Raw genomic sequence first — 20,155 nt, forward strand, 5'->3', positions numbered from 1 at the left:
CATACCCTATGACAGGACCAGAGCTGAAAAGAACCTGGGTCCCTGATGACCCCATGGAGCTGCCATAGCAGCCCTGGAATGCCAACCTCTGGACTTATTTTATTTAAGAAAGAAATAAGCTTTGCCTCACTTGAGCCATTACAGGTTTTTTATTTATAAAGCCAAACCTATTCCTAACTGGTGCAATGACCCTAGGAATTTAGCTGTCCAGGTCACAGAAGTCAAGTCCAAACGATGGGAGAATAGGACTGGCCTCTGTTCAGGTAGTAAGAAACCAGGAGCTAATATTGAATAGGCCCTTTGCCTAGGCCATTGCATTTTTGTACCATAGCAAATCTGAGGACTATAATCCATCAGTAAAAGTGTTAACTGTGGAAGGTGATTCTCAAGGGGGAATGGGCAGCTATGGGACTTTATCTTTTAGAAAACACAGAGTTAAGGAATGCTTTTTATGCCAAGGAGTGACAAAGTCCATTGTCAGACTACCATTTCAAGTAGATGCATACTAGTGGCCATTTGGTGGCTGAACTAGAAAGTAGTATGCCTAGACATAGGGAGATCAGTTAGAATGTTAATGCAGTCATCAAGGTAAAGGTGACTGACTCTAACTATGGCAACAGTAGTGGTGAATGAAGAGGACACATGCTGGAAAAATATTTAAGAGGACAAATTCTGTAAGATTTGGTGTGTGACTGGATATACATATAAGGAATAAGGAAGAGTCAAAGATGGTGCCGGATCTCCTTTTTTTTGAGGAAAGGTAATTAGATGAATAGTGGTACCACCAAGGTTGGGAATACTGGAGGAGCAGCCAGTTTAGAAAGGAAGACAAACTTTATTTTATTTTATGTGGGGTTTTTTTTTTAACACTTTATTAAAGTTACAACGGTAACTTTAACGGTGACAACGGTTAATATGAACATATAGGTTTCAGGTGTGTGTTTCTATGTTACAAGATCCATATATTGTTCTATGTGCCCATCGCCCAAAGTCATATCTTCTCCCTAGATGAATTTTAAAATATCCATACAGAGGTATCAAGGAATTAGTCAAAATATATTAGTCTAAAGTTTACAGCAGTCAGGACTAGAGATACAGACTTGAGAGTACTCAGCATAGATGGTATAAGTATAGTATGAGAACTGTCAGATATACTGAGGACAGAAATCTAAAAAGCCAAAGCTAACTCTTAAGGGTACTCTAGTTATCTTCCATCTTCCCCTCCAGATCTTTTTACCTTTCTCCACCCTGCTTTCTGCCCCAGAAGGCTAACCTATACAGCACATATCAACAGGCCCTTTGGCTTCTAGTTGTGTTCCACCAATGAGGAGGCTCAGCAGGAGGCTGGGAGTAGGGAGGGGAGTAAGGTCAGGGTATTTATTCTCCTGGTTCCTATGAGATCACCCTGGGCTGATGGTGTCCCTCAACTGAAGGTCATTGCTACCCCTAAGGAGTCTATCCTATCCAAATGTCTCAACAACTGGGTTTTCCAGTAACCTCTCCTACCTCTTATCTCTTATGACCCAGGGCTGGTGACCACTCCATGGTTGCCTCAATACACTACCACACATATATCATTTATAATGAATCTCTTTGCAAATAAACCCTCTTCAAATTATCCTGAGTGAAGTATCTGGGTCCTGTTAGAACCCTGATGATAAAGGATTGAGTGGAGGAAGTGAAGCCTGCCAAGAAGAAAAACATGCTTAGTGAAGTAGAAGAACCAGAAGGCAGTGTCATAGAAGTCATCAAAGCAATGGCAGAGGGAATTTAAAAGTGTCACATGCAGTTGAGAGATCCAGTAGCTAAGAACTGGAAAAACATCTATTAGGACAATTAGGTAGTCACAGATGATCTGTGAGAACAGATTCAGTAGAATGACAGAAGCAGAAGCCAGTAACAGTGAACTGATTAGTAAATTTGCTGCTTCTTTCAAAAAATTTGGATGAAAGGAGAGGACCAAGATGGGCAGTATCATTAGAGGTCAAAGAAGGGTCAAAGAAGGATTTTCTATGATGGAAAAGATTTGGACGTGTTTATATTAGGAGTGATGGTGCCAGTAGAGAGAGGGGGGTTAAGAGGGAAAATATGAGATTACTAAAGAAATGAAGATCCTGAGAGGCGGGAGAGACTGGGGTCATGTGGTGAGGGAAAGGGAAAGTGATGATTTTTGGTGACCTTTGTACTGCCTTTTTTCTCTGCCCAGCCTCCCAGTAATCCACAGGATGGTAGTTACTACCACCATCCTCCCCTGGGGCCTCTCTAGTCACTTATCAGTGCAGCTCTGATAACACCCTCCCCCCCAGCAACACCCCACTTCTGACACCTGCTAGGAACTTGATCTCCTACTGGAATCCTGGAAACTCCCTGTTCTACCCCTCAAAATAACCTGGAATCTCCTTCAACTTTCCCTGCCTCAGCATCTTCTCTCACTTTCCCATGGAGTAAGGGTGGGCACTCAAGAGCTGGATTTCTCCTTTTTGTTGAAATTTTTAAAAATTATAGATAATATATATCCATATAATTGTAAGGATCCATTGTGGAGAATTTAGCTATCTTCTTCATCCACGGTACCATTTGAGTTGGGAAGTACTGTCTTAAATAAATTTCTCTCTAATATTCAGCCAAGAGCAACTCCCCATCTACTTCCAGCTCCCTCTGTGGCCTTTCCTTTCCTCCCTCATCTCTCCTATAGTTACTTCTTTTCCATCACCTAGCTCTTTACAAAGTCATCATTCATAGCCACACCGTATGGAAAATCACTTGTCCAAAGTAAAATAGGATAAAAATATAAAAATTTGGTACGTGCCTATCCCCAGCTTCAAGATCCAGTTCAAAATTCAAATCCAGAAAGTCTTCCCCAACTAAATTTGACCCCATCTAACCATTATTTTACTTTGCATTCTACCAGTGACACAATATTAATGTCATTTGTTAATTACTACTTTATAGGTACCTTCTCATATACAAACCAAAGCCAATCTCCATTGGTTGATTTTCCCAGAGGCACAGCCATACATTAAACCTCATTTTCATATGGAAACACTCACTACCTGTAGCCTAAATTTACATTTCCAAACATAATTTCCTATCTTTCTGTTTCTCACTTCTTCACTTTTCTGAACTGAAATTAGCTATTTCTGGAGAGAGATAAGGTGAAGGTGCCACCTGAGGAGGAAGTTGACCACTCTTGGGCCCCAGTCTGGGGGATGACAAGCAAACCTCTACTGGCTCTCCACGTTTCAGAATAGGGTCTTCAGCTCTACAGACCTGGATTTGCTTTTTTCAAATACCCTAGAGTAGGCTCAGAAAGCCTCATTCACAAAATACTGATGCATAAACCAGATACCCAACTATTAATTAACAATGAGAAATAAACTCTGAAAGGACCACACTGCCCAGATGAAAATCTACAATGGGAAGCCACATAAAACACCAAAAATTGTTTAGTAGGCTTGCAATCACAAAAAGATTTTATTTTTTATGAATAGTTCTTAAATAATGATTCTGACCTGAAACTAGGTTAGATGCATAACAATCAACTGAGAAATCTGTTAAAAATAGTAATTCCCTACCTCTGAACTCTTAGAATCAGACTCTCCAGGGGTGGGCCAGGGGATCTGTATTTTTATTAAGTGGCCCAGGTGATTCTGATGCCCCACTAGGTTTGGAAACCACTGTGTGAGACAGTCTTAACGACTGAAGTTATCCCACTCTCCATGTGGTGCATCCATCCCTACCCAAAGTCTGGTCTACCAAGTAGCTAAACACTTATGTACAGCAGCAGTATTATAGATACATTGCCAGTTCTTGCTATGACTTTTTTCCTACCCTACATCTTGACTGCCCCTATCCTTCCCTAAACTTCTGAGGGCACATAGGGAAGATAAAATACAATTGACCCCTTTACTGAATAAAAATCGCATTCCTGTTATGCTTATCAGATTGACCCTAGATACCGTGACTGGACCCGAGTTTGCTCAAATTGCCTAAGTCAGAGTTTACAACAATTGCTTGTGATAGCAATATCACTCAGTCCTTTGAACCTACCTGCCAAAAATCATAATTTGCAGGAAAAAAGAAAAAATTTTAATAATCAGCCCACAGTCTGATTTGGTCTTTTTAAAATTTTGTTGAGCCCAGCTGGTGTGGCTCAGTGGCTGAGCTTCAACCCATGCACCAAGAGGTCACCAGTTCAATTCCCCATTTTGGGCTCCATCCCTAGTAGAGGCTGTGCAGGAGGCAGCCAATTGATGTTTTTCTCTCTCTCCCCCTCTCCCTTTCTCTCCCTAGAATTAATAAAAACATATTTTTTAAAAATTTTGTTCAAAGCAAAGATTGGGACTTAAATTACAAAAGGTCCAGGAATCATTTACTTCCTCAACAAACCCTCCCTTTATGTGGTACTCCAGAAGTTTTTCTACCCCAGAGGAATACACTATAGTAAAATTGAGGAGGGCATGGTTGAGAGGTATGTCTTTCTTTTGTAGAAGAGGAAGAGAGAAAGCTACAGACCACAGGCCCATTCTTAAGTAGATTGGTAGTAAGCAAGGATAAACACTGAAGTCAAGGATCTAGAAACTGATTCCCATTCAACAATCCATGTGCCCACAGATGTTACAGAGAGGGTTTGTGCACCCCCTCTGTGTATTTCAGTTTGAAGACTACTGCACAAGAGCATTCTGGGCAGAGAATGGAGTAAGCAAAGCCCCAGAGGCCAGGAGGTACAGGAGGAATAAAGGAACAGAAAGAAGAGTCTAATTTCAATGCAGTATGTGCAGAGTTGGAGTAGATAAGGAAGAAGTGAGGATGCACTGACGTTTTGATGTGGGGAGTAATGATGAGCACTTCCTAGGTACTGTGTGCTAAGCGATTTATTATAGGCAATAGCTTGTTAAACCCTCACAACCTCCTTATGACACAAGTGTGCTGAAGAGCATTAGTGTGAGGAGGAGCCAATCAGCATGCTTTCCTTTCTTTCTCCAGCAACACTTTTGACAGCCCCAGGGCAGGCTGGGAATCTAAAAATATGCCTGGTGGAAGAAAGAGGGAGTGAGGGACTTGAGCATGTTAGCCAGTACAAAGTTGAGATGACTGAAACAGGGAGGCAAATTAAGTGGGGGGTAGGGAGGAGGAGTAGAATGTTAACAGATAGAGGTGACAGAGAAGGTAAAGAATGTGGTGAGCACGAGGAACCAAGCAGGGACAGGTACCCAGGAAACTGGTATGAGGTTTTATTTTGAAATGTCAAAATATATAATACACCAAAAATAAAATCCTTTTCAACTATTCAAATTTATGACAAAAAAGATGAAACATGTTGGATGTCAACTTACATATATGTAAGGGGATACAAAGCTTTTCAAATTATTTTATGGGGTATTTGAGGAAAAAGTTTGCAGTGGCCTTGCTCTCAGAGGCCTTGCTCTCAGAGCACCAGGAGTGAACCCCAACTGAGTTAACCCAGTCAAATTAATACCATCCTCCTTGCAAGTGACTGTTCAAAACAGCAGGAGCTGGTTCAGAAATGGACATATGCCTTTATCTGGCTCAATAACATTCTAAGGTAGTTTGCTAGGAGCTTCTGGGAATAGTTTCCTGCCATTCTGCAGGAAGTCACAGGAAGAGACTCCTATATACGGTTCCCTGGAATTGCTGCTGCCATTTCACTCCCAAGTTGTAGATGAAGGCAGCTAGAGATAAGAAAATTGAGGGGAAATGGAGCCAGGCCCCAGAGATTAAGTCAGTTCTGAAACCACTTTACCTGTTGTTTTCCAATTAAGAGAGCTTATACCTTGCATTTAGCCAGCTTGAGCTGTAGTCTTACAGACAAAAGCATTTTAACTGATACAAATACTTTCCCTTAACTTCTGAAAGGCCATATACTCAATATCTAGTATAAGAATCACCTCCTGCCCAAAGTCTTCACTAACACCTGCAGTAAAGAGATTCTCTCTCAGTTCTCTGAACCAGCATTTCACTTACCTCTTTCTTTGTACTATAGTTATCAGGTCGTTTCCTGTTCATTGCTTCCCAAGACCTACAGAATAAAAACTTAACATGGCTCAGAATGCCCTTCTGGTCAGACCCCTGTCCCCCTTTCCATCTCCTGTTCCACGCTCTCCAATGACTGTTGAGAGCTGTAGTCATGCTCGGGGTCCTGCAGTGCAAACGCTTCCTATTCTTGAAAGTGTCTTTGCCTTTGCAAAGAGGTTATCCCCACTGCCTGCCCACCCTGTGCACTTAACATCTACAGGACTCAGCTCAAGCATAGACAGTCCCTTCTGTTTTCTTCCTGGCCCCTGCCCCTAAGACTCCTTCATCCTGTAGCAGTTACCTCATTTTACTAAGTCTATTTTTATGTCTGCTTTCCTCCGTATAAGGCGAGTAAGGGTGATGTTCTATTTGGCTTGGTATTCCCGGTGCCTGGCATGCTTCGGGTACCTGGCAAATATTTGTTAGATGAATGTGTAAATGTCTTACCTACATAACGAATCTGTGACACCCTTGAGGACTAACTGGATATTTCATTCATTTTGTATTTAAAGAGCCTAGAACGATGTCAGACACATAGCTGACTACAATAACTATTTGTAAAAACAAGTTCCTTTTCCCAATCAGGATATTTAACTTAAAGAGCTATTATCCCCCTTTCCGCTGTCCTTCCCCTGGTTCCACAGTCAAGAAGGCCCTATTCCCTGTCTCCTTTCCAGAACTAACCCTCATAAGCCACTATCCTGTCTGCCGGCACAAGGCACAACATGCCACGGGGGCCTTCAGTTTTTGACATTGCCCCGCCATTTCGTCCCCGCAGTTTACTTGGGGATGGTGAGTCAGAAACCACAGCTCCCACTGGCCCCCGCCTCGGGACCGAGGAAGGGAGCGCCCTGCTCTGCGCCCCCGCGGCTGGCAGGCACCGAACCACCGCGGGGGCGGACCGCAGGTGGGAAATGGAGGCCGGCGCTGACCAGAAAGCCCAAGGTCACACAGAGAACCCGGGTCAGGAATGGGCCCAAACCGTGGGTTTCCGCTCGGCTCGCGGCCGGGAAGTCGGGAGCCGGCGCCCCCCTCCCTCCTGCCGGGACGGAACGAGGGCTCACCGCAGGCCGCCACCGCCCCACGCTCGCTCCGCTCGCGCTCCAAGAGCTGCTCCGCCCGCAAGCACGGAACCCTGCAGCTGTTGTCTTGGTTTCGCTGGCGACGGGCATCGGCTACTTCCGGTACCCGGGCGGCACTCCAGCCAATCAGCGCGCGCCGCACTCCGCCGGACGAACAGGTGGTTCGCACGCCAACGCCTCCTCCCCTTTCCCCGGAGCTGTCTGCGGGTTCTCACGGTAACCCGAGCGCCCTCTCGCCACTGCCGGCCAAAGCTGCTCCCTGGAGTGGCCCAGTGACCCGGCCGACGCCAGCTTCAGCCCCGGGGTCCCTAACGAGCTGGGTCCTCCGGGTTTCCTAGAACGGCTCCAGGGATGAACTTCCGCCCCGTGGCAGGCCGCTCTGCGCGCTGGTGTCGCTCCCCGGAGCATTAATCTGGGCTTGAGAAACTGGGAGTCGGCTTCTCTTCTTCGCGGGGCAGAGGTTGCGGGACCTCCTTAAAACCCCGAACCTGTATCCCTCATCCCGCCACTACCTTCCCTGAGCAACATGAGTCCGGTAAACACAGACCCCTGGATCCCAGGAAGAAGCTGGGGACGAAGGGACACCTGCTGTGAGGTCATGGACGGCCTACTGGGGAGAGGGAGTGATGTTTCGGCTAAATCCGAAGGTTGGGCGGGAATTACCCAGGTTAAGAGTGAGGGGAAGCGGGATTCACACAATAGGAACCGCATTCCACTCCAGCTTTTCCCCTCGTGAACAAGCGTGGCCCATCTCTCTGCAGAACGTTTGTACTTTTTACTTCCCTTCTTTGCACAACAGGATTCCTGTTGTTCAGGTCTCCGTTCAGACGTAACTGGTTGGAGAAGCCTTCCATCCGATCTAATGTTGCCTCAAAACTACATTACCCCTCCCAAATGCCAGCTACAGGGAAGGACTACGATTGGCCCAGTTTGGGCCTGGTGCTCATTCCTGGACCAAACATTATATTCAGGGGATAGGGGTAGTGGGATCAGCCAAATCTGGGTCACCTCCTGCTCCAGTTGTGGGGGCGGGCTTCTGAGTTTACCTCACCATAATGGAAGAGGGAGTGACTATTCTCAGAAAGCGAGATTGTGTATATATACCCAGTACACAATCTGGCAGAAAAGAAAACCTGCTCTTGAGTTCATCCTTGAGTCAGGCCTAGACTCTAAGGTCCATCGCTTTAGCCACTCTCACACCAGTATCCTTGACTTTTTTCTTCTACTGTCTGCAACTGCCCAGGAAGTTTGCTAACCTTGGATCAGTTGAAATACACATTTTCTTTGCCCAGGCACTAGTGGGAACAATTGTACATTTTGGAGAAGAGCCCTAGGATAAATGTATGGTTTTCACTTTCCAGAGGTTTGTCAGTGCTCCCCAGAAATAATTTTGTTTCCCTAGTCAGCCTGCCTACCATCTTCCACAATTGCTATTTCTACCTTCATTCTGCTCAAGCTATGATCCAAGAGTAGTCAATTACCATCACAATTCATTGTCACCTACATTTATCCAGAGACGTCCAGACTACAAAAGTATCCTGCCTCAGAACCAAGGGTTAGGGACATTTGGTTCTACTGACTTTACCTAGTGTACCTGCATGAATGGACATCTGCATCAAGAGCCTAGACCAGTCATTCTCAAAATTGGCTGCACACTGGAATCCCCTGGGACCTTTAAAATATTGATGTCTTGTGCCACCCATATAGATTCTGTTGAAATCTCAGATATAGTCTGGGCAAGGTTTTTTTTTTGGAGAGGGGGTTGTGTTTGTGTTTCTAGCTTTCCAAGTGATTCTAACATGCAGCTAACAAGGTTGAAAAACAATAGCCTAGATCAGTGATTCTCAAAGCATGGTCTCTGAATCAGAAACTCTGGGGTAAAGGCTCAACAATCTGTCTTTAACAAGCCCTTCAGGGGTTCCAATGCACACTAAAATTTGGGTATGACTCACCCAGACACTGACAGTCCTGCATTTGATCACCCCTTGTATGTGAGTTAGGAAAAGAATAAGTTGTATCCTCGCAGCTCCTCCCCTGCTAACCATCTGCTCTATTCCACTAGGCAATTTAGGGGCCATCTGGAGCAATGGGAACCTACTGAGGGGAGAGCAAGGCATATGATCCACAAATACCATTCCCATTTCCAGTGTGAATGAGGATAGCTGGATAGGAGCTGATGTTTCATGGTCTCGTAGCAGGCTATGAATTGATTTTCATAGGTAAGCGCGAGCAGTTTTGCTTCTCTTGAAAAAAAGGGCAGTAGGAACCTTGTCTGCCCTCTTCAATTCACACAGGGACATGAAAAATAAAAGACATACTTCTCACGTTCACCCTTGTTCCTTCTGTTCTCTCTTGGAACACGTAGGGGATTATCAGCACTAGCTGCACTCATTTCTAATACTTTAAATCATGTCGTCTCTCTAATTAGTTTACAACTCTGTTTTGGGCCTGGTACTGATTGTAATTATATTTTCAGTTGTCTATAGACCACACTCCAAGCTGTTACCAAACTATGAGTAACAGCACTCAGACAGCATGTAAATGTAAGCCACTTTAGAATTCTGGAAGAAATGACCATAAGCACCCCCTTGCAAACCTTCAGATCTTTCAAAACCCTTTCTCCCACAGGTGTGCAGCAGGTCCTCAAATAATATCATTTTGTTCAATGTCATTTTGTTATAACGTTGTTGAGATGCCATAGGAGCTTCACTCTAGTTTATATCAATTAGCCTATGGTGAAACTGGTTTCATTACATGTCGTTTCGCTTAGTCACAGAACCTATCAACGACATTAAGTGAGGATTTACTCTATAACTCTGGGCCAGGGTACGATTTAACACAAGGATACTGGCTTGGATAGTTTTCTCTTCCTGCGAATGGCTCTCCTCTTCCCACCTTCTCACATCCACTTCTTATATCACTGTCCTTGATCCTACTTTCTTTCCTTTCTTTCAACTAACCAACCTAACACACCTGAAGTCTCACTCAGCATGACACAAATGCATCTTGCCTATGTGACTTAGCCATTTCCCTTGAACATATCTTTACCCTGAGAAACAGTGTTCCTTGAGAGACAGGACTGTGTTACATGTACCCGAGAAGCACTGGCCATCCTGGGTCCATGTTCAGGAGAACCCAGCTGACCTGAAATATTCATATCTCACCTCCGCACACCAGCAATCAGCTTAAGCTGAGCTAAGGTTCAGTTAAGCCCTCAGTGTTCCCCTCGCACCTCCATCTATGTAGAAGAAGCAGGTAAAACAAAAAGCCACCCTCCTTCTCTAGAGTTAATAATTATACCAAGGAACCCAGAGAGACTAATTCTGAACCTGACTTAGCAAGGTCAAGTTGTCACTGTGCCAGGATAGCAGAGCTTTCTTGGGCAAGTTCTCTAAGGTCCCTTCAGGGTCCTATAAGGTCCACCTCTCTCAGGTGAAACCATGGCTGGATAATGTCTCCTAACAACCCACAGAAATGTTATTTGTCCAATAACACAAGTGAAATAGCATATCCTTGCAATGAGCAACATAAAATAATGCTAGCTCAACTGGCGTGGCTCAGCGGTTGAGCATCAACCTATGATCCAGGAGATCTTGGTTCGATTCCCAGTCGGGGCACATGCCTGGGTTGTAGGCTCAGTCCCCAGTAGGAAGCAGGCAGGAGGCAGCCAATCAATGACTCTCTCATTGGTGTTTCCATCTCTCTCTCTCCCTCTCCCTTCCTCTCTCTGAAATCAATAAAGACATATTTAAAACCACACAATGCTATATAGCTATAGTCATAAAACAAAAGGAAAGCAGATAAGAAAGAATATTGTATTAAATGCTCATGTTGAGTAAATAGAATAAGAATAAAAGAAAATGTGGGAACAGATAGAGTCTGTGAGAGAATCATCTGAATTCTTTCAAGAATTCTAAGGATTGTTAGTCCAGTTTTTACCCCAGAATCCAAGACTGCCTTTTCTCTTAGGGTTGTCTTTCAGGCTTACCACCAAAGGTATTCTTACCTAGATACACCCTAGGGGAGCTAAAAAAAAAAATGATGTCCATGTGTATTAGTCTGCTAGGACTACCATAATAAAATACCACAGGCAATGGGGCTTAAACAATAGAAATTTATTTTCTCATAGTTTTGGAAGCTGAGAAGTCCACTATCAAGGTGTCAACAGGGTTGGTTTCTCCCTAGGCCTCTCTCCTTGCCTTGTAGATGGCTGCCTTCTTACTGTGTCCTCACATGGCCTTTTTTCTTTTTCTTTTTTAAAATATATTTTTATTGATTTCAGAGAGAGGAAGGGAGAGGGGGAGAGAGAGAGAAACATCAATGATGAGACAGTCATTGATCAGCTGCCTCCTGCACGCCCCGTGCTAGGGGTTGAGCTCTCAACCTGGCAGGCATGTGCCCTGATGGGGAATCGAACCACGATCTCCTGGATCACAGGTCAATGCTCAACTGCTAAGCCATGCCAGCCGGGTCTCATATGGCCTTTCCTTCATGCAGGAGTATTCCTGGTATCTCCTCTTGTTCTTAAAAGGACATCAGACAGATTGGATTTGGACCCTGCCCTATGACTTCTATTTTGCCTTACTTACCTCCTTAAAGACCCTATCTCCCATTGCAGTCACATTGGGGGTTAGAATTTCAACATACAGAATTTAGGTGAGACAACAATTCAATCCATAATACCGTGCCTCCCCCCAGAACAATTAAGTTTAAAAAATGATACTTTCAGAATTGCTTTCTGGGGGTCAAGAACCACTGGTAAAGCATGAGCTTTGGAGACAGCCCTGCACTACACTTGAGCTTCTACCACTTACTAGCTCTGCACACCTGGGAAGACGACCTGAGTTTTGGGCCTCAGTGTCCTCTCCTGTAAAATGTGATAATATTAGTACCAAGGGTTCTGATGAGAATTAAATGAGATAATGCACAAGAAGCACTTTGCACATACCAGAATGTATGCAATAGCAACTACCCCTGCAGCTACTGCTGGTGCAAAGAAGGAGAAAGATTTTCTTGAGGAATCAGGAAGGAGTTGGAAGAAGGGGTAGCAGGAATGGGTGTCTGTGTGAGGAAGGTCATCTGAAGTGGAATTAAGTAGACGGGGAATCTTGAAAGGCACAGGAGCAGGAGCTATGTTTATATATTGAGGCACCCTCTCCCTGAGTGGGGATGGAGAGACAGTGTCCTCACTGGGCATCAGGTGGCACTGCAAGCCTGCAAATCAGAGTCCAGCTGTGGCCGGGAGAGTGGATAGGAAAGGGAAAATTTAGTCTCGGGTCACTTGTCCAGTGGACCAGCTGCCCCTTTGTACAGACGGGGCATCTTATCAGTGTTTACACTTCAATGAAGCCATAAAATTCCATCTACAGATCAATCCTCTAGATTTTTTTTCTAATTATTTCTATATCAAGGGACATAAAACATGTATACTGTGGCAGGTAAATAATAAGTTTGTTTTTAAAAATTAGGCCTCATATTGTTAACTATGAGGCCTAATTATTAGTAGTACTAGAGTACTACTATATTTTTTTTAAAATACATCTTTATTGATTTTAGAAAGAGGAAGGGAGAGAGAGATAGAAACATCAATGATTAGAAAGTCATTGATCCGCTGCCTCCTGCACTCCCTCGACTGGGGATCGAGCCTGCAACCCGGGCATGTGCTCTGACCTGGAACAGAACCACAATCTCCTGGGTCATAGGTCAGTGTTCAACCCCTGAGTCACACAGGCTGGGCTAGAGTACTACTATTAATCATAAACAATATTAGGGAGATACTAGATTAAAGTGATACATTTCTCAATGATTTATCCACATCAGCTAAAGGTGAGGAGGGAAATTAAAAATCCTTTATATAAAGGATCTAACTAAGCAAAATCCAGACTGTAAAGTTTAACTGCTTCTGCATATAACATTTAAAATACCATATAACATTTTATTAAGGTAGGAAAAAGCATGCATACTATATGTTATAGCAGCATGTTAGCATATTATTACCATAAATAATATCATAGCCCACATCCCAAACCAGACAAGTCATTTCTGCTGGCAAATGTGGCAGCAAAACACGGGCCCTGGTGGAGACAGAAAAGAGAAAAATGTGAGAAGAAGTCATGACAATTGTGACAGAAACTGGTGGTTGTCTGTCCCAATAATACCCACTCCTCTTAGCATCCTAGAGAATTAGCTGGGTGCAAGGCAGCTTACAGCAAAGAGTAAAATTCCCAGTCTTCCTTGAGCTGCATGTGGCCATGTGGCTAAGCCTTGGCCCGTGGGACATGAGTGGAAGTGGCAGCCTGTGGGAAATTTCCTTGAGACACACATGGCAAGTACCTTCCTCCATTCCCTGCCTGGAACATGGTTTTATGACAGGCGCTCCGCCTTATACCTGAGGGCTGAGGCTCCCTAGGATGACAGAGCAGGGAGCTAGAAATGGCCTGGATTCCAGGCGACTACAGGGGCTCCATAGAAACCCTGAGTTGTCCACTTCTGGACAATTGAGAGAAAAGTAAACTTAAATAATGCGTAAGCCACTGTTATTTTGGGTCTCTATTACTTTAAGTCACAATCCAGCTGATACACCCTATAAGAACTCCAGTTTTATTTTCAAAGGATATTTTTAGAAAAAAATATGGATAAAAGAAATGGAAGACCAAGTAGAGAAGATGGTGAGAGGGTTAGGAAGACAACTCTCAAACTTTTAAGGCTGAGTAGCAGCACAGGTAGAAAAACAAGGGGAAATGTTGATGATACTACAGTAAAAACATCGCTAATGGGAGTCACCTTTCACTGCTGCCAGCAAAGGAGACAGGAACGCCTAGAGTGGGAGAGCAACCTGAAGACCTTCGAGCTCCTGCTTTTGAAACCAGCCGGGCTCTCCTGCTAACCCTGTTTGAATCAGTCACCAAACTAGTAACCAGTGGGGCTTAATCAAGGTCATAAGTTTCCGAGATAAGAGAGTAATGAGTGGAGGTGAAGTTTAAGGCATTAGTCATCCAATAAACCATTACTGAGTCACCACTGACAGGCACTTTTTTCCATTAAGTAGTTAATTTTTATAATTACTGAGACTTTCTGGGGTGATAGTGAGGAATGTTAGATAGTACACTATACTTAAGTATTTAGGCTTAGTCTCTTCCTCTGGGAAAAGGGGCGCTTTGATTGTTAAGACCAGAGGCCCATTACATGAAAAAGTCACAGATGGGTTCCTCCAAGAAAAGCAACATCAAACAATGAGGCCCTGTGCCTTGTCTCTGGTCCAGAGACACCCTGTTAGGCATTCGGTGGAATCCCTCGAGCTGCTAGAATTAGCAGCATATAGACAACTATAGCTCTTTTGCTCTTTTGTTGGAGTCAGTCATATAAGCAGGAGTGCCCTTGTGCTCTTTTTTGTTTTGTGTTTATATTTTGAACTTTTATCTTTGGGTACTTACAATTGGCTTAAAGTTCTGTGGCTGAAAATTATATTTAAAAAGAAGAAATTCTTTCAGCTACCTTGAATCCAAAACAATCTGCAATCTTCCTGTTCAGCTTTTCCCGGGTTCCCCTGCATGAGTACCTATCTATGTTGAGGGCCCCAAGACCATCCTCAGGTTTGGTGGTTCACTAGAATGACTCACCAGACAGCTGTCATACTTATAGTTACGTTTTATTACAGTGAAAGGATACAGATTAAAATCAGTATAGGGTGGAGTCCAAGAGAGCCTAGACTTAAGCTTCCAGTAGTCCGCTGCCAGTAGAATCACATGGACAGCACTTGATTCTCCCAGCAACGATATGTGACAACGTGTACAAAGTGTTCCCAAACAGGGAAGCTTCACCAAGCTTCGGAGTTCAGGACTTTTCTTGGAGTCAGTCACGTAAGCAGGAGTGCCCTTGTGACTAATCTTAACTAGGCAGTGTCCAACCCAGGAGTCAAGCTGACACAGTGTGGCCCAAAGCTTCTGGGCATACAAAAACAGGTGTTCACCGCATCACCTTGTTAGCATAGACCTTACGGTGTGGCCCAAGGCCTCAGGTGCACAAAGATACTCTCATCAGGCAGGTATTACAAGGGCTCAGAGTTTAACCCCCAGGAGCTGGGCTAGTTCTGAAAATCTAGGTCTGAGCAGATAAATAAAGAAACCTAGTACCTTTACAATAAGGCACCATTACCTGAGCTAGCTTCTGAACACCTTCGCTCCTTGCATGAAAAAGACCCAACCAAAGCATATTTCTAACAGCAATGTGTCTAGCATTGTGGACACTTGATAAAGGTTTGAATAAATACAGGAAGGCCCCTTATAGGTGCCCCTGGAGACTGGAGATCTGAGTCTTAGAGCTGCCCAGTTTTTATAGCTGTGGCCCTGTGAGCAAGCTCATTCCTACAACTGGCTTCCTCCCAAGTGTTTCCCTTCCATCCACTTCTCTCTGTTCCAGCTGGTCCAAGGCCCCCAAGATCCAGATTTCCATTTATTCCCCTCCAAGCAAGCCATTCGGGCTCCAGGGCTTCCGTCCAGGGCCAGGACTAGGATGAGGCCAGTGAGGTACAAGGCCACAATATTTAAGGTGGCATCACTCTTGGGGTTGGTCCTCCTTAGATTCTGTACCCTAGGCACCTCACTCCCGTCTTCACCCTGTCTTGAAAGAATCTCTGCATGGGAACCCACACCCCTTGTTTTGTGGGTGTTCAGAGGGAATGGGCAGGTATGAGAAGCACAGGAGCTGAGTCCTGGGAAACAGAGTCAAGCATTAATTCAGATGAGCTTGAACGTGTCTTATGTATGAACCATCCTAAAGGGTAATTCAATTAACTTTAAGTGCCAGAAAATAACTGAAGTGGGTCCTGATGGCAGCACACACTTCCCTCATTTCTACCAGGACCCTTTCACCATTCAATCCTTTCAGAGGCACGAGAGCTCTTTTTCCACAGCATCTAAGAATCTTTATAAACTACATCTTGATGGTAGAAAACTGGTCGGCACCCTTCATTTCTAGATTACCTTGCATTTCCCTGATTTGGGGTAGGAAAGGACTACAGGAGATTTCAGGAGCTCTGACCCTTATAAACAGGACATTCAGCTGCTCACGCGGATGACAAGTCGGAATGCATCCATTAATTCCCAAGACTTGCATCCACTGCTTTTCCATCTGGTGTGGCACTTCCAATGATATATAAGGAGGAACTGTAGAAAAACTGTCCTCCAGGCTTGCGATTGGATCTATTATTCACATAAGAAATGTACGGCCCTGGCCGGTGTGCTCAGTGGTTAGAGCATCGGCCTGCACACCTGAGGGCTGAGGGTCTGACTCCCGGTTAAGGGCACACACCTGGGTTGCGGGTCTGATCCCTGTCCCGGCTGGGGCTCAATGGGAGGCAGCCGACTGATGTGTCTCTCTCACATCGATGTTTTTCTCTCTCCCCACTTCCTTCCACTCTGAAAAAATCAATGGAGAAAGTATCCTCAGTCCTCAGGTGAAGATTAAAAAAAAAAAAAAGTATTAAAAAAAATAAATATACAAACCTAGGATGTACAAAGCTAGCAGTTTTGCATCACAAAATAAATTCACAGATACATTCGAATTGCTCAAGTTTTTTATCATCTCTTTTTTCACAGAGCAGATTCTCAGGTACTAGTCTGCAGAAGGTAACCTCACTTGCAGTACATTCACAGGAGTGTCCCCTGAAATGGGCTCTTTGATGCTGTAAAGCTTGGCCCGAGCCAGAGAGCGTTTTCCCATTTATCACATGCAGACAGGTTCTCTCCCGTATGAATTATCTGGGGTCGAGTAAGGTCTGAACTCTAATTGAAGGCCTCCCCACACTCAGGACAGTCACAGGGTTTCTCTCCAGAACGCATCCTTTGATGCAGAAGTAAGGCTCAAGCTCCGATGAAAGGTTTCACCAGATTCAACAAATGACGGGGTTTCCCTCACGAGCAGACACAGTGATGGAGACAGAGGTGTGCGCTCTGAGGAAAGCCTTTCCCGCGGTCATTACATTCAAAAGGGGTCCCTTGGGACACGAAGCCCCCGGGCTGGTAAGGCAGTTACGTCTCCCCATGCTCCGGCACTCGGGGGGTTTTCCAGTGTGAATTCACCTGCGTTCAAGGAGGCCTCCGCTGTAGCCGAAGGCTCCTCCACCTCAAGGCACTCCCAGGGGTCTCTCCAAATGAATTCCCGATGTTGAACAGTGTGTGAACTCCTCCAGGAAGTTTTCTCATGCTCATTACATTCCAGTGGAATTTCTCCACTGTGAAGTCCCTGATGTTGAACAAGTGAAGTCGCCACCTAAAAAGCTTCCCTACATTTCCTTATACTCACAAGGATTTTTCCACTATGAATTCAGTAATACCGAATGAGTTCTGATTTCCCTTTCAATACTCTCGAGCATTTATTTTTTTAAATTTATCTTTATTGTTGAAAGTATTACAGATGTTCCCCTTTTTCCCCCCATTGACCCCCTCCTCCTCATTCCTGCCCCCTCCCCAGGCCTTCACCACACTATTGTCTGTGTCCATGGGTTATGCATATGTGCATATAAGGTCTTTGGTTAATATCTCCCCACCCCACGCACCCCTTCCCTCTGAGAATCATCAGTCTGTTGCTCCCATGTCTCTGGATCTATTTTGTTGGTCAGTTTATTTTGTTTATTAGATTCCACATATGAGTGAGATCATGTGGTACTTGTCTTTCTCTGCCTGGCTTATTTTGCTTAGCATAATACTCTCCAAGTCCCTCCATGCTACCCTAAAGGGTAAGGGATCCTTTTTTACAGCTGCATAGTATTCCATGGTATAAATGTCCCATGGCTTTCTTATCCACTCATCTGCTGATGGGCACTAGGGCTGTTTCCAGATCTTGGTTATTGTAAACTTCGCTGCTATGAACATGATTTTCCTCTTGTGTGAATTATCTTATATGGAACATGGCATAGCTTTCTCTGGTCACACATGTCACATTTTTACCTCGCTCATTAGTAAAGATCAAGAAAACTGACAAAACGTGGTTGGGGTGGGGATGAGCACTTGTTCATTGTTGGAGGAATGCAGATTGATATAAATTCCAAGGAGAACAAAATTTTCCAAATGCAAAATGCATGCACCTTTGACCAAACAATTCCATTTCTAAGACTGCATTCTACAGAGAGGCGTCATCATGAGCAAAATTACAAGTGCACACGGTTATTTAGTGCCACACTGTTCATAACAGCAAATGGTTTAAACACCCTAAGTAGATCCATAGGAAAGTGGTTAAATAAATGATCATATATCTGAAATGTGATACCTTGCAGCCACGGCTAAAAAGAAGCTCTTCCTCTCTTTTCCTCCCTCCCTCGCCCCTTATTTTTTTTTCTTTTTAAAGCTGGGCGTCATACGATTCAGAGAACATCAAGTATACATTCTCACAGAGACAGGAGTTCAAAAGTGGCCTGGTCCTCAGGCTAGGTAAACACTTGTGCCTGCGGCTGTGGGCAGGGCTTCAGCCACCGGCCCGGCCTGTCTTTGGTTTGGCGTCTGCCCCTGTGGTGGGCTGTCCCTGAGTCTTACTTGGTTCTTGACTGACGTGGGCCACTTTGCAGAGCTTTCTGCTGTTGCTGCTGCTTAACCTGAGTCAGAATTTCCTGAAATTTTCTCTAGGCAGCCTACAAAAGGAGAGAGCTTTGAAATTTCTTCCTGGTCAAAAGTTACTCGAAGTTGTTTTACTTTGTCGTTGTTGCTAATCCTTACCCGAGGACATTTTTTCCATCACTTTATAGAGAGAGAGGAAGCGATGGAGGGAAGGGGAGAGAGAGAGAGAAACATCAGTGTGGGGATTGAACCCGCAACCCAGGCACACGCTCTTGACCGGGAATCGAACCTGAGACCTTCCGGGCGCGAACCAGCGCTCCAGCCGCCGAGCCGTACCGGCCAGCGCCAAGTTGTTTTACTTTTCCATTTCAAAAACTTCAGATAGAAATTTATTTGAAGATTAATTAGAATTCGTTTTGTTTGCGAGTAGAGTCTCTGAAATCACCTGCTCACAGGGGGGTGAAGGGTGTCTGGCCCCAGAATCAGCGGCGGCATGGAGGCACGGGCGCAGGGGTCCGGCCGCAAGGTCTGGGGAAGGCACGGGCGCCATGTGTCCAGCGCAAAGGTGGCAAGAAGCAGCCCAAGGAGCAGGCCGAGGAGATGGCCGAGGAGGAGATGGCATTCAAGCAGAAGCGAAAAGGGGCAGCGGGAGAAACTCAGGGAGCTGAAAGCAAAGGCCGTGGGCAAGGGCGCCCTGGCCGCGGGTGGAATCAAGGAATCTGGCAAAAAGTGAGCTGTTTCTGGGGCAGTGGCGACCCTGAACTCCATTCCCGGCTTAACATCTGGATTCCCTGTCATGACATCTCTTGCCACCTGCAGCTGCAGTGAAGTGTTGTCTTGGATCCTGTTGTGCATTTAAGAATAACCTTTTGTAAATAATAATGATAGTAATAAATAAAAATGAAGAGGCTCTTTATGTCACCAAACTGGAACTATCTTGAAAATAAGGTTCGGAACAGTGTTTCCAGAACAATATCAATTGTGTGCCAACAGCAACGAAAGGAAAACAGCAGGTTTTGACTGACCGCGCACAGATCGCCTCCGGAAGGAGTCAGGGATCCTAACTCAGGAAGGGCCGCGGGGGCTGGTGCCCTTCTGTTCTTTGGGATTCTGTACTACAAAAAGGTATTGGTTGTTTTACAAGTCCTGAAATCTGAGGAAGAGATAGATAAAGACGCGTGGCTTCGGGAAGGTGAGGCTATAACGGAGCGAGGAAGTTTAGAGGATGCGTTGTTTGATCTTGGAGTCTGTTCTGGTTTCTGGTTCCATAAGGAAGGAGCTTGGAAGTCACCGCTCCATCCTAACAAGTAAAAAGTTGAACAAAGTAAAAAATCAACAACTTCTGAGAGCCGTAAGAGAAGTGAGGTGTCAGGGCAAACCACTGCCCCCCAAATTAGAGAGACGGGCCAAACAGGGCAGCACAGCATATCGGAGCCGAACCCTCCACAGGAACCAGCCGGAGGAGGGAGGCCTAAAGTGTCATTGATG

At 44.9% G+C, this 20,155-nt stretch overlaps 1 protein-coding gene across 1 annotated transcript in view; it reads right to left on the reverse strand.

The window, feature by feature from the left end:
• The window catches only part of ZFP3 (ZFP3 zinc finger protein), a 14,162-nt gene extending 6,906 nt beyond the window's left edge, over positions 1-7,256 (reverse strand). Inside the window, exon 1 of the mRNA XM_081162889.1 lies at positions 7,101-7,256. The gene's annotated coding sequence lies outside the window, so the exon portion shown is untranslated. The remainder of the gene's footprint in view (positions 1-7,100) is intronic.
• Positions 7,257-20,155: the final 12,899 nt, after the last annotated feature.

Source organism: Miniopterus schreibersii, assembly GCF_964146895.1.
Source record: "Miniopterus schreibersii genome assembly, chromosome: 16".
Taxonomy (NCBI): Eukaryota; Metazoa; Chordata; class Mammalia; order Chiroptera; family Miniopteridae; genus Miniopterus; species Miniopterus schreibersii.